We start from the raw sequence: 13,554 nt of genomic DNA, 5'->3' as shown, positions 1-13,554 counted from the left end.
AGCGGCAAGACGAGGTAAGTTGTCCGTTGCGTACAGGAGCATTGCTAAATAGTTGCAAGAAGTTGTTAGAGAATATTTTAAAACTCGCAGTCAGATACTTGACAAGAGATTTCTTTAGGATTTGTAGGAATAGTAAGGAATATGTGTTTATTTTGTTCTCAATTTAAATTCTAGCGTTGTCAGATATGGAACGTCTCCGATATCTGAACGTGTTTTAGCAGAACGATCAATAGTTACAAATATAGACGAATTTGAAAAATAATTAGTAATCATGCAATCTTCCAGCAGACTCCTACCAGGCACAAAATGTGCTGACGTAATGCACTACTCCTACCAGGCACAAAATGTGCTGACGTAATGCACTACTCCTACCAGGCACAAAATGTGCTGACGTAATGCACTACTCCTGCTGCACTATGACCTTGTACGTAGCGCTTAAAATAACATGCCGTAGTGTCACAGGCGGCATCCGATCAACACCTCTGGAGATGCTGCACTGTCTTGATGGAACAGCACCCCTATACAAATGAGGCAGCAGGTCCAAAGCCATGACATTTTCAGCTCAAACCCTTTTCGATCACCAGCCAGCACAGCTAAGACTCAAATGAAGAAAGAGTTTCCTGTGAACAAATGAATGCTCGTAGGATCAGTTAATCAAGCGTTAAGCGGAGTGACTTGCCTGGAGCCAGCACTATTATCTGGCTGTCGGATGAAATTATATTTATTGCTCGTGTGGAACTTCGTTAAATGTAGAATTAGAGTGGTGCAGGTAGACTTATTTTTATGCCTATTTATCGTTTGACAGTATGTGTCCTGCAACGTTGTCGGAGGAATTTATTTGCCGGGCTATTAATTTCTAATTTTTTATAGTAATAGTTGTCTATGTACTGCACGTAAGTTTCTCGTTGTGTTGTGCATCTTTAGTGTACTCTCTTCCGTTGTAATTACATATACTGTTTCCAACATCTTTTATACTTCACTCCCACAACTTATCAGATGACTTTTATACAAAAACGTTCTTTGAGAAAACACTTGTGCCGCCGTACTTGTCAAGAAGCGGTGTGCTTTGTCACCTCTCACTTGTTCCTCATTCTGTTTCTGTCCAGCGTGGACTAATTTTGATTGCTTCGCGAAACATTTGTTGTGTGTCTGTGTGCCTTGGAAGAACGTGTGGGTGCGTGTGTGTGTGTGTGTGTGTGTGTGTGAGAGAGAGAGAGAGAGAGAGAGAGAGAGAGAGAGAGAGAGAGAGAGAGAAGAGGGGGATTCTGAAGCAGATGTTTTTGAATAATAAAAAAAAAAATTAAATTTTCGATAAGGTCTTATGGGACCAAACTGCTGAGGTCATCGGTCCCTAAGCTTACACATTACTTAAACTAACTTAACGCTAAGGACAACACATACACCCATTCCCGAGGAAGGCCACGAACCTCGGACGGGGAGAGCCACGCAATCTGTGTCAAGGAATTTTGAATAATAAAGGATGGTTGATAGACACTGTCAGAAAAGAAAATTAGTACACCAACAGATAGAATAGAGGCGTAACAACCAGAGCGCCATCTGTGTCTAACATTTAATAGGGAAAGTCACAGCCAGAGTGCTCAGTGCGGTGCAAAGGTGTGAAGCAAGCAAGCAAGCAACCATTCCACAGAGGCGCAGCTTGCTTCCTGCAGCCAGCTGAGCGAGTTTGAAAGTGGTCAAATTGTGGACTTCGATAGGCGGAATGGTCCTTTGCGAGAACTGAGACAGCAGTCAGAGGTGCTGCTTCAATTGTGCTACGATGCTTATATCAGTGGTCAAGTGAACATTCTCACATTTGCGGACAGGTTTCTTTATGTGTCCCAAGTTGAAACCATTATTACTGCATCTACTATCCCCCAGACGGCATATCCCTGATGGTCGTATGTTCTTTAGAAGGTGGCCTATTGAGGTTCAAATGGCTCTGAGCACTATGGGACATAACTTCTGAGGTCATCAGTCCCCTAGAACTTAGAACTACTTAAACCTAACTAACCTAAGGACATCACACACATCCATGCCCGAGGCATGATTCGAATCTGCGACCGTAGCGGTCGCACGGTTGCAGATTGTAGCGCCTAGAACCACTCGGCCACCGCGGCCGGCGGCCTATTGAGGGTCTGCAACCATTATGTGCTAGACATATTGCGACTATGCCTGGAATTTTGAGCCTAAATGAGATTTCTAGCGCTTGTTTTCAGCTTTTTAATTTACGAAGGATGCAGCTGGATTACACATTGCCGAATGTTAGTGGAATTCAGGAGTCTGGCGGATCTTATTGATTTCAATGACCAGGAACCAGACGAAATTACAGGAGGAACTTCGGAAATAAACGTTTTAGACATCACTTTGTCGTTGGATTAAAACATGCGGCTGAGGACATAAAAAAGGCATTACGATGGAACACTTTGAGCAGCAGAGAACCAAACGATAAAAGATATGTACCGTCATGCTAAGAGGTCGACAGCAAATGGAAAAAATTAAAAAGAAGAGGTCATAGCGACTGGAGAAAATCGGTAAACACAAAGAGGGCAGAATAACATGGAAAGGCAGAAGAGATGAGCAAAGTGATGAAGAAATTTTAGAGGGACGGGAAGTAACAAACGTACTGGGAAAGACAAAGACCCGAACAGAAGAAGTAGAACTTGCGAGGGAAGACAACGTAGGCTGTAGCGATATTCGAAATAGTACATCGCGCATGGGTGCAGAAATGGAACCAAACGAGACGAGGGACGAGAAAGATATTGTAGAAGTAGAAATTGAGAGGGGAGAAAGAGCTGTGCCATATAGGGTAAAAGTTGAAGACATGTTCCATAAGGAATTGCCAAAGGATGACAAGCAAAGTTATCTGATCCCACTCAGTCAGTGGCAGACGATTTTACTGCTGTCATATAGATTTTGACGAAAGATGGACGTATAAAGTGGTGTAAAGATTACAGAAACAAGAGAAGAAGTGAAGCGTGGTGATTATCGAGGTATCTTTAGTCAGCATTTTGAAAGTTTTGCCGAAAATCTATGAAGTTATGAATGAGCAGCACCACAAAGTGGAAGATCGATTTAGAAAAAATGAGAGAGAATGGTCGAGTGATTTGAAGAGATATTTACGCAAAGGACAGATATACTTAGGGTATCTGAGTGAAGAAATTATGTACAGCTTGAAGAGCAGGAACAACAATTTCGAAAATGTGACCCCCTGTCTTAGATATGCCAAGGTTTTATGTGATTAATACGGCCAAAGGTTGACATCTGTTTATCTATAATTTTGCTGTAAGAAGATGCATCTTGCTGAAGGTTGCCATTGTTTAACGATCATTTTGTCAGAATAAATAAAATTAATTGTAATTTGTATCTCATTTAATAGTAAAAAGTTATCCCGTTTATTATTTTCGAGAATACTCTTGCATATTTAATCACGACCACCTAGTGTTCAATTTGCTAACCTTGAACGTCAACTCACGATTTAAATAAGCACAAAAACGGCCGCCAGCAGTAATTTTCTCTGTGAAAGTGTCGTTAGTATTTATAAATTTTCTGTACTGTGTGTGTGGTATGATACTTGAATCCTTATTTTTCAGATTGTTTCCCACCTCGTGAACATTTTGTTGTTGTGCATTAGTAAGTGGCATTCAGTGTTCCTTGTAAAGTGATCCTTTTTCTCCTGTGTTCTCTGTGGTAGTCATATGTTGGTGTTCCTGCAACTCTGTTGTGGCCGGCAATTCACCCTCGGTTTCCAAAGTCAGATTCGGTTAACAACCACAACTGAGGATCAACCAGTGTTACACGTCATACGGTTCATTGTAACCGATTATGGAACAGTGACCTCGGAAACTAGTCATGCTGATGAAATACCATTTACAATTGAAGCGCATTTCTTAATCTTGTCAGTATCCTTGATTTGTTCTTTCCTAATACGCTTTTTTTTGTTTTGTTGCTTAGTTTGATTACTGTTTCTGTGTTGCAACAATTCTCTCTGGCTCTCTGGTGTACTGTGTTTAGTTCTAGTGATAAGTTCATTTTGTCCAGCGGAGTTAACTCTGTGTAGTATGTATGTGAAACTAGAGTGTTTGTTTGTCAGTGGTGGACTGGACTGGTTACGCAAGATTGTACTTGTGGATTTAGGTCTCCTATACTATCCCGAATTATGTTTGCTGTTGATTCCATGTAAGGTGATTTCTAAGAAATTTAGTTCCATGTCTGCTTATGTTTCTTTCGCGAATTTTATTATCCGTATCTCACTGCATAGCTGTTGTTTCATACCGGCGTATATTTCATCTAGCAAAAAAAGACGCGGTATGAGAAGATCTCGTTGGATTCTTGCAGTGGAGATATCGAATGACATCATGAAGTGGAGCTTTTGTTTAATTAACTCTTCAATTTATTAATATTTCTGTAATCTCATAGTAAGTATAGAAAAAAATGTTCAAATATGTGTGAAATCTTATGGGACTTAACTGCTAAGGTCATCAGTCCCTAAGCTTACACTGTGGTGTCACCGCCAGACACCACATACACACTACTTAACCTAAATTATTCTAAGGACAAACACAGACGCCCATGCCCGAGGGAGGACTCGAACCTCCGCCGGGGCCAGCTGCACAGACCATGACTGCAGCGCCTCAGACCGCTCGGCTAATCTAGGGCGGCATCAAGTATAGAAGTATGTTAAAGGTCTTAGCAGATCGCCTGCACATAAACAGGTATCGTCAAGTTATCAGTTGGCAGTTTTGCTGTTGACACTACCACGTGGTCTTTCGGAGTCACACGAAGGGGCATTAGTAAAGACGGTAACACTTTGATGTGCTGGGTGAGGTGGCTATTTCTCACAGAAAACTGACCTCGGTACTGACAATGTGCATTTCTGCACACAAATATTTTCTGCGTGGCGCTGAGGACAGCTGAGTGCGCACACTACGATGGGTATTCCAAGCTTTTTCTAACAGCATAAACTGTTTTCACGTGTTCACGCAACCGTATCGTGTAGAATAGGCAGTGAATTTTTTATGACGGAAAACTACAATTTTGTGAATGCTGATATTCATAATGACGTTATTTCGTGATTCTAAATTGTGATGCTGCAACTACAGTGTGGGCAAGCGGTTTCTTCACTCGGCTTTGCATTTGCTAGTCTCCAGTTCTGTTTAGCTTTCTCATACGCTGATAGCCTATTGAGTGCGTGATTAAGTTCCGCGCTGTGATAACACTTCCAAAACACGCAGATGAGTCAAAGCGTATGTAGTGTCTCTTAGGCGATTTTTACTGACAGTGCGTGTGCAATGCATATAAAAAACGTGAATAAAATAAAACAAACAAGATTTAAAAGGCATTTGTGAAGAACTGTACAATTAATATTTACGAAAAACTGTAACGTAAATACTCTGATGAGAAAAAGAACTTATCGCTGATAATTAATATCGCAGTAAAAATATATTGAAATAAAATATTTATAACTTTGTGTAACTATATATAAGACGGACAAAACAAATCTATCTTCTTCAGCTTCCTTTGTTATATGGAGATTGTGTGTAGCGCTTAACGCTTGCAGATAGTGTTTTCTCTTCTAGACGATGTTAAGGTGTGTATGTGAATTATTGCGCAAAATACATGGATAAAAATAGCCCATGTTATTATTTCACGATAATGCAAGCACTTCATCTTAATGTTTCACTTGAAGAGAGAGATTAAGTAGCATTTTTCAGCTGCTACGACGCCCATAAGACGCTATCGCTGACTAGCAACAATTGGCCGCCATTACGCGGCAGATTTAAATATTAAGTTATTTTGCAATTTTCATTCATAGCAGAGGCTACTAAATCATTTCAAATACTTATTTAATTTGATTTTGAGTTTTTCAGTCATTCAGATTTGAGGGAAAGTCATATTTTCGGCGATACCATTTGGGGTAGACACGTATATTCTCTCCTGGACTTTCTTTCCTGAAATTGTAAACTTGTAGGGAGCCTGGCGCTCATCTAAAATGAAATCAAACATTTATTTGGCCTCCTACAAAGTGTTCAGCTTATAATGGTCTTACCTACGCAATGAAAATAATTAATGTTAAATTCTCATCGTACGTAGTTTAAAGTAAGGAATCGTTATACGAAGTTTGGAGAGTTTACGTCGATGTTTCCTCCATTCACCATAGCAGAGAGGAGAGTTCAATCGCAGTTCATTTAAGAGCCCCCAGTCATCTGTCTGCCCGTTTATTAGATTTCGTCCGCGCGGCTCCCTCCGTCAAAGGTTCGAGTCCTCCCTCGGGCATGGGTGTGTGTGTTGCCCTTAGCGTAAGTTAGTTTAAGTTAGATTTAGTAGATCGTAAGCTTAGGGACCGATGACCTCAGCAGTTTGGTCCCATAAGACCTTACCACAAATTTAATTTTTTATTAGATTTCGTCTAACGTTAACTCTGTCTCTCCTTCGAGCAATGACTCGGTCGGTTGCAGTTCTTCGAATCGCGTCTACGAAAACTGTAAAGTGGGAGCATCATTTACAAAGCACAGCAGTTCAATCTTCGCAATATCACCACTTGCCTGTTGAAAAGTGAGAAGTGAATACACAACGTCATTTTATCAATGTGTCGCGTGGGCTTTTCAAGAATCGCAAAATTTGTCCCTTAGTTACTAATGGGACAATAAAAGGCCACAAGTATGTACACTTCTTGAGAGATACGTTGTCACACACAGTAATTTGAAGGCAGGCCGTTGTATATGATGCAGCCTGTGCGGTACCAACATGACAGTTATCCCTCCCATTCCTCACATTTTCTTCGCAGAACATTAGGAGATTGTTGGATCGGTCGTTCAGTTAACACAAAATAGCTTGCACGCCCACCTTTGAACTTTTATCCGGGAGTAAACACTAGAGCTTTAAAAGGAAATATTGAAGACTCTTGAGGACATGGAATGGGGTAAAATTTAAGACGGTGCTGAGATAAGTCCAGATGATATTCAATGAGCAGTGCTGCGTTTAATACATTGGGGCAGATGGTTGTGGGACTTCTTCCCTGGCTCCAGGGCAGTGGTTTGGAACGCTGCTACCTCGTTACTATTTCATCACTTTCCATAGCTATTCATACGTTAAGACGGAGTAACGTAAAATTAATATGTTCCTGACGAGTATTCGACCGCAGTGAGCAGCTGTAGCGTCGGCCAGGTCGACGTCAGTGGACGCAGCTGGGCACGAAGCGCGAACAGCACTCTTATCCATTGGCCGCTACTCTGTTCAACATCGCAGTCACACACCGTCCACCCCACTGAGTAGCCCCAGCTGTGGCGTCACTTCTCAGTCGGCTCTGTGCCTCAGTGTTCCGTTTGGTCTCGTGACTTCCTTCCATCCGACAGCCAGTTTATAGAGTGCTAGCTCCAGGCAAGTCACTCTGGTTAATGCTTGCTTAACTGGTCCTACGAGCATCTCATTTGTTCACAGAAAACTCTTTCTTCAATTGAGTCTCAGCTGTGCTGGCTGTGACCGGAAAGGGTTTGAGCTGAAAATGTTACGGCTTTGGACCTTCCTCTCGTCCCTGCTACCTCATTTGTATAGGGGTGCTGTTCCAGAAAGATAGTGCAGCTTCTCCAGAGATGTTGATCGGATGCCGCCTGGGACACTACGGCATGTTTCTTTAAGTGCTACGAGCAAGGTCCTAGTGTGGCAGGACTAGTACAACATTATGTCAGCACATTTGGTGCTTGGTAGAAGCCTACTGGAAGACTGCATGACTTCAATACTCGGGCAGTCCCTGGAGAGGTACACCGGCTAATGCATTCGTAACTCGATGAAAGTTTGTGAATGTGTTCTTGCACTAAACTTGCCAGTGCAGACGTGGCACACGTGGTAAGTTGTCATCTTCGAGGAAAAGAGTGACCTTGCAGTTTGTTTCGGCTTTGATGTAGAACTGATTACTCTAGAATGAAATATTACTGCTGAGGTAACGACTACACAAACAATGTAACAAAACATATGAAACATACTAATCAAGCAATCATTTATCTGCCACCAATGTTGTTCGATTATGCATACCCACTGTCACAGGACAAAAAAAGCTGAACTACACTTACTATTTGTGAAATTTTAGTTCATGCAAGAGTCAAGCGTCCATTTTCTCTATAGAATATATGATTTATAAGGGGCAGTCAAACGAAAATGAGACAAGTGGAAAAAATAAGTAAATTGTTTACTATTTCAAAAGTAATGGCCATAACTGTTAAAGTCTCCCTGAGAAACCTTTACACATCCTCCATACAGTCCCATCCCCCCCATGCAGTTTCCGTACTTTCGGAGGCCTGAATAAAGACATTCGTGACCATCGACTTGCTTCGGACGTAGAGGCGCACACCTGGGTGCAATCATGGTTTATTCGGCAACCGCTAACATTTTTGCGTGAGCGCACCGACCACCTTGTCGCACAGTGGGATAAATGTATTAACAATTTACTTACTTTTTCCTTGTGTCTCGCTTTCATTTGACTGCCCCTTATGCGACACAATAGCATTAAGAACTAAATAAAAAATATTCAAATATTGTAACTTATATCTAAATAATAGAGCCGGTCACCTAGTTTAATTAATTAGGAATTATTGTCATTTCTCGTTCGCTGGACGAAGTGCCACGATAATGTTATCCAATTTTCCTGAAATTTGCTCTTACAGTCATTTCATACAAGAGTGCTTAAGATTTATTTTCATATCTCTTTCACTTCATGAACAGTTACGAGCACTTGTAGTATATTATTAGAGCGTTCAATTTATTTGCCCGCATCTCGTGGTCGTGCGGTAGCGTTCTCGCTTCACACGCCCGAGTTCCCGGGTTCGATTCCCGGCGGGGTCAGGGATTTTCTCTGCCTCGTGATGGCTGGGTGTTGTGTGATGTCCTTAGGTTAGTTAGGTTTAAGTGGTTCTAAGTTCTAGGGGACTGATGACCATAGATGTTAAGTCCCATAGTGTTCAGAGCCATTTGAACCAATTTATTTGCGAATGTTATTGCGAATGTGGACTTCGCGAGCTCGTAACAGATATCCTTTGTGAGCAAGTGAACCAAAGACGCTATGCTGAATTAAAACTTTTGTATTCCACGCTATTAACTGTCGCAGTTTGCTGACCGAAAATGCTAGTGAAACTAAATTTCATTTGACCTCGTAGTTACTTCTAGTGTTCATTTCGTCTGCTGAAGACTTTCTAGGAAAGATACCATCTGTATATAATAGTGGAAATAAATCAGTATCTAACAGATATTTTGAATGCATGATTTAAATTATCACTTCATTACTTACGTTGAATTAATTAATAACGCACTTTGCTGAATGAGATGTTTTTTGAAGAGTCATCAGCACCACTGAATGAAAGTCTATAAAAGAGCCTCTGGCTATTAAAGTTTGAGTTCGCTTGATGATGATGATTGGTTTGTGGGGCGCTCAAACCGCGCGTTATCAGCGCCCGTACAAATTCTCAACCTTTGCTCAGTCCAATCTCGTCACTTTCACGAATGATGATGAAATGATGACGACAACACAAACACCCAGTCATCTCGACGCAGGTGAAAATCCCTGACCCCGCCGGGAATCGAACCCAGGACCCCGTGCTCGGAAAGTGAGAACGCGACCCCGAGACCACGAGCTGCGGACGCGAGTTCGCTTGAATGCCTTCTGCTCTGACGGACTACTAAAATTGTGGTATGTAGTACAACGTCTCGTTATCTGCTGTCTTTTTATTACGATAACACGACGCAATTCAGAACCAGTTTATTTACATTTCATTCAAAGTTTTAGCAAACACGAGTAACGCTAGATGGCCAGAAACTTGGACGTACACATTACAAACTATAAAAACTGATGTTCTTCTTTCGCTCATAGTCTAATTTAGATTAACTGAGTTCGACATAAAGTTGGAAAGCCCAGTCACGGACGAAGGTCGCTGTTTAAAATAAGAAAAAAATCGTGTAAAATAAAATGGATAATCCTTTTCGTGAACGAAATTAGAAAATGTGCTTCTACTTCATCGAGATATGAATTATATTTATAATGTACTGAAGGGCTGTCCACCAAATTTCAATTTAGGAAATTACAGGAAAAATAATCGTATTATTTTCCGCTTTACTTCTTGTAGCCTTATAGTTAACGAAAGAATTGCTTCATTATGTTACAGACATACGAGAAAATAATACGAGCTGTATTTGACAAAATAGATGTTTGTTTTTGATTACAGATGGTGGCTGAAAGAGATACTTGCGATCCTGTGGATTACGTTCAGTGATGAAGGGAGGGATGCAAAGCATTACTTGCACATAAGGGTAGCACCATGAGCGTGAAAAGACACATCTGTCGAAGTATCACACATTCGACATCTACAACACTATCGAACATCGATAGAGAGACAATTAGGGACAAATGGGTGCAGCTGTGAGAGTTGGATCTATGCCCTTTCATTATTGTTGGGAGGGGGGGGGGGGAGGGTTTATTAGCCTTTCAAAAGGAGTAATATATATTGGAGCCAAGTTCAGGATGGTGAGAGCACAAGAGATTTTGCCTTCCCCGAGAACTGTCCCTTGACATATGCAAGATATTGCTGACTGAGAAGTGAGATCTTGCCATAGTTAAAGAAAGCTGTTTACCAGTAAGTGTGTTCGACGAGCGATTTTAGGGCTGATAATTATCGCTAAATATTTTATCTGACTTTCACATCGACTAATATTGTAGACTTCGATGTAAGGTGGTTCTTCTTCTTCTTCTTCCGCTTGTGCCTTTGTCCCTCAGTTTGCGCAGGGTCAGCATGGTTACAACGGATTTGGCATGGTTAATTTAAAGGGGTGGCTGGATGCCCTTCCTGTCGCCACCCCATACCCCCCAGGATCGAATCAGAGAACCCAGCTGTTTGCGTCTAGTGTAAACCATGAAATAGTGCGAACGTGTTTTAAATGTCTGCGAGTCGTGTAACTGAGGCGAGATGTGGGGACCACCCCAGTATTCACCTAGTGGGATGTGGAAAACCGCCGGCACACCAGCCCATGTCGTTTCCCCTCGGGGTGGAGTCGATCTGGGGCCAGCACGCCTACCCGAGTCCAGGAAGCAGCGTACTAGCGCTCTCAGCTACCCTGGCGGGTAGAGTTCGATGTCATTTATGAGCTGAGAAACAATGTACTCCACGCAACGAAGTTCCCCGACGTTTCAAAAAGGAGTGAAAATATTCTTACAGAGTTACATGAAAAACTGTCTGAGGTGGATATATCTCCTCTGAACTAAACAAAGTGACAACTGTGATGGATCAAGGGGCGGACATAAAGGAAGCTCTTCAACACCACAAACGTCTGCTATCCGCAGTGCCCTGTAAAGACACAGCGTTGAGGCACACACTGGATAACAAGTTCCTCGGTGAAGAATTATCTGATATTTATGATTCTATCCACGTAGAGCGTAGAACTGGAGGATATACGTATAAAACGCTCTGGTCTGGTGGCAAAATTAGAAAAAAACATTACATCGAGATGTTGAAACGAGATGGAGTAGTGTCCACATGATGTTGGATTCACCTCATTCATAGAAAAATGGAACTGAGAATTTCCTGTTAAAAAAATAGCGAGCAAGAATTGGTATCTTTATACAAGCCTGACGTAATAGGGGGCGGGGGGGGGGGGAGTAATTAAATTCGTTCAACATTCCAAAGAGGCCACAAATAACCTGGAGGGTGGAACAGAACAGACCCTGCCTTTTATGGTGCCGTGAGTATTTAGTTTAATAGATACATGCCACAGTGAATATGGTAATGCAGTAGTTAAGTTGGCTGAGTGAAGAGAAGACAACAAGCACTCCATCTTCGGGCTACGAGTGGCCTACCGGGACCATCCAACCGCCGTGTCATCCTCAGAGGAGGATGCGGATAGGAGGGGCGTGGGGTCAGCACACCGCTCTCTCAGTCGTTATGGTGGTACGCTTGACCGAAGCCGCTACTAATCGGTCGAGTAGCTCCTCAATTGGCATCACGAGGCTGAGTGCACCCCGAAAAATGGCAACAGCGCAAGGCGGCCAGGATGGTCACCCATCCAAGTGCCGACCACGCCCGACAGCGCTTAACTTCGGTGATCTCACGGGAACCGGTGTATCCACTGCGGCAAGGCCGTTGCCACGAGTGAAGAGAAGAAGGAAAATATTTATCAAATTTTTCGTCAGAAGATAAACAGTATAATCTTAAAAGAAGAGTAAGAAAATCCCATTCCTTCTCCCGTAAAGAAGTTCCGAAACTGGTGTTCATCAGCTTCTAAACGCAAAGATGAACATGCGAAATATTTGAACATGGGCGCCCCAGGGAAAAGACATCAAGAACGGTTTGTCGTGGTGCAGGGACAATGCCTTTGCCTTCCCCAAACTCTTTAAAGCGACGAAAGAAATCCTCTGCTTTCGCTCTATTAGAACTGGAAACGAAAGAAATTATAGCAGGACAGGCTTAATTGTATTCGATAAGTGCTGCAGCATCGATCCAGAACGTGTCCATTACATTTTGTTAACTCATAACAATAAGAAGGACAAGAAAACTATTTTATGAAGACAATCACTTCGTACAAGATGGAACACAAAAAATCTGGCGTTAATGGCCTTCACTTGTATGATACAAATGTAATATAAAGGTTTGTATTCAGAAGTTTTGTGTTAACAATAGATTCTTTAATTCCAGATACACAGACGTCATTTACTGTGTTACGTTATCTTCAAGCTCTATTTCATTAACTGATTCCAATTGATCATTCATTATTTCAGCAGTTTTAATCTTATTTTTCGTTTAAGTATAAAAAATGTCATTTCTTCCATTAAACAGACATGAAATGGCTTAAAAAATATAGTTTGAGTATGGTAAAGGAAAGTTTCTTTTCTGGCACATTCTCATAGAGCAAATCGTGTGACCATTATTTCCTGCTTTTGAGATGCTTCTGGACAAGACAACATGAAAATTCTAAATTCAACATAAACACATCAAAAATAGTTTTGCATCACTCCAGTTCCCAGAACTCGTGAAGACAGACGTTGACTGTGGATACCGTATCACAGACACAGTCCCTTGACTGTTTAGAGATGTCACTAAACCCGCCCAAAGAAGTAAACAACCACGCATGAGCAGCGCCTATTAGACGGAGGGGGTCCGACAGCCGATCAGTTACGGTCGCTCCAACAGGAAGGAGGTACACCGCTCGTGTTATCTGTAGTTCAACCATGCCTAGATGATCAATACCGCTGTTCGATCCCGTCCGCATTGTTACTTTGTGCCAGAAAGAGCTCTCAACAAGCGAAGTGTCTAGGCGTCTCGGAGTGAACCAAAGTGGTGGTGTTCTGACATGGAGGAGGTACAGAGAGACAGGAACTGTTGATGACATGCCTCGATCGGGCCGCCTAAGGACTACTAATGCAGTGGATGACCGCTACCTACTGCTTATGGCTAGGAGGAAGCCTGACAGCAACGCCACCATATTGAATAATGCTTTTTGTGCAGCCACAGGACGTCGTGTTACGACTCAAACTGTGTGCAGTAGGTTACATGATGCGCAACTTCACTCCTGACGTCCATG

General features: G+C 42.1%; 1 protein-coding gene and 1 pseudogene across 1 annotated transcript in view; both read right to left on the bottom strand.

The window, feature by feature from the left end:
• LOC124594074 (ATP-binding cassette sub-family C member 4-like) overlaps positions 1 to 13,554 on the bottom strand; it is a 296,842-nt gene that overhangs the window by 247,553 nt on the left and 35,735 nt on the right. The gene's annotated exons all lie outside the window — the stretch shown is intronic.
• LOC124597559 lies at positions 12,004 to 12,121 on the bottom strand (annotated as a pseudogene).

The sequence above is a fragment of the Schistocerca americana genome, chromosome 2 (assembly GCF_021461395.2).
Source record: "Schistocerca americana isolate TAMUIC-IGC-003095 chromosome 2, iqSchAmer2.1, whole genome shotgun sequence".
Taxonomy (NCBI): Eukaryota; Metazoa; Arthropoda; class Insecta; order Orthoptera; family Acrididae; genus Schistocerca; species Schistocerca americana.
This window is presented reverse-complemented; position numbering and strand designations above follow the sequence as displayed.